General features: G+C 38.5%; 1 protein-coding gene across 1 annotated transcript in view; it reads right to left on the reverse strand.

Annotated features, from left to right (window-relative positions):
• The window catches only part of LOC133572916 (P2Y purinoceptor 3), a 35,417-nt gene extending 33,927 nt beyond the window's left edge, over positions 1-1,490 (reverse strand). Inside the window, exons 1-2 of the mRNA XM_061926000.1 lie at positions 1,237-1,490; positions 1,061-1,154 (exon numbers count right to left, since the gene is read on the reverse strand). The gene's annotated coding sequence lies outside the window, so the exon portion shown is untranslated. The remainder of the gene's footprint in view (positions 1-1,060; positions 1,155-1,236) is intronic.
• Between the last annotated feature and the right edge of the window lie 454 nt (positions 1,491-1,944).

The raw sequence follows: 1,944 nt of genomic DNA on the forward strand, positions 1-1,944 counted from the left end.
ACTTCTTCACGTTTGTTTGTCCAAGCATGGTGGTGAAGTCCATCTCGCTATAAGCTAATGCTAGCCGGCACAAGCAGATGTTTCGATTCAACACGCCAACTGATAATGCCGATGCTCACGGGGCCGATAAAACCATACCAACGTATATCGCGTAATCGACGTCATGTGTTCGATAAAACTTTCGGTTATTTTTTTTCTTTGGAATGTTGCTTGCATTAACAAAGACACTCTGGTAACCGAGCAACGCAGGAAGCGATCACTTATCAGCCAATCAGGTGACAGTATCAACTGTGAAGTTTGGTTGATTCTTTGCATGGAGTGGGAAGAGAAAGTCAAAATGAAGAAACTGCGGTAAAAAGAGGAAAGGGACCGTAGTCAGACCAAAGTGGTTTGTAAACGATGCAAGGCAAGACCGCTAATACCACACCACCTTAGCTCACCCTTTAGAGCACAGCTATAACTTCCTACTTCTTCTAAGGTTTCTCTATGTTTACATTTTCACACTCTACACTATTTTCTTACACTTTTACGAAGCATTCCTTACATATTCCTTCATTTTAAGAGCTTATTGTCAAGTGCTCAATGGGATTTTAATGTTTTGTTGACATTTTTTGAGTGTTTTCCATGCTCGTGTCAACATTTCCTTCCTGCATCGATCGCTGAGGGATAATCCAATCCAATCCACTTTATTTGTATAGCACATTTTAAACAGAAATGTTTCCAAAGTGCTGCACAACAATATTAAAAACAATATTCAAATATTATCCTTAACTCCATCAATATAAAAATAAATATGACTAAAAACGAAATAATCAAAGGAAGGTTACATTTCAAATAAAAACTATTTTTCTCCTGCCCCTTATTGTCCATAGGCCATAAAAATATGATTGATATCGGCCGATATCAAACACTAAAATCGCGATACAGTTATGCCGTCAAATCGCCCAGTCCTAATATGACTGTTGTACATTTTTGTCTTTTCAGACATAACATCCCAGAATAAGGATTTAAAGACGTCGTAATTCATGTAAATGGGAGAAAAAGAGGAATTTTAACCTACCTTTGGTGTCGGTGATGAAATAAATGAGGTATTAATCAGCAGGTTGACTTCGCCATGACACAAGAATCCCCCCGCTCGTCTCAAACCTCACACACTTGATTTGAAAGTGAAAGTAAATCACCTCTCGCCATTTAACCGCGACATTAACGTCAAGTTGGACTTTTGTCGCCGCTTACCTGCCGCGAAGTGAAAGTTTGAAGAAGATAGTCGGTTCTGGAACGTGTTCGCGGGTCACTACCAGTGGAGCAGACCCGCGCCTGCGCACTACGTCCAAAACAGTGGGTAGTTCACTGCCACTGTCTAGTGTCAGATTTTTGTGCTTTACAGCCTAATTAGACATTGTACTTCCCTCCCGAAGCCACGTTCTCTTAAGTTCGGACTAGTTTTGATTCAAATAAGTAAGTTAGTTTTTTTTTGTGTAGCATTTTTCACGAAGAAAGCTCACAAACAGCTGACAATATATTTGGTCAATTTAAAAGTAAAAGTGCCGTGTTGTGTTTGGGTGCGTTTGGTGTTTTACAGTTGTTACTTAGCACATACCACACAGTAATGACAATATACAAAAACAACCTTATAATTCTACACTACATTCCACGTCAATCTTTTATTATAATAATAATAATGGATTAGATTTATATAGCGCTTTTTTGGACACTCAATTATTAAATGAATTATACTTTGGCACAGGGATGTCCAAAGTGTGGCATGGGTGCCATTTGCGGCCCGCAGCTCATTTTTAACGGCCCGTAGCACATTCTAAAAATGATTTTAAAAATGTTTTTAAAAAGTGTAATAAAAGAGCAAACAGGTTAAATGTAACGAGAACATTTGTGAATCTAATAACACAAAGCTGCCCATGCAGGCTGTTTAAAACTGTCATTACT

This window comes from Nerophis lumbriciformis, linkage group LG30, assembly GCF_033978685.3.
Source record: "Nerophis lumbriciformis linkage group LG30, RoL_Nlum_v2.1, whole genome shotgun sequence".
Lineage (NCBI taxonomy): Eukaryota > Metazoa > Chordata > Actinopteri > Syngnathiformes > Syngnathidae > Nerophis > Nerophis lumbriciformis.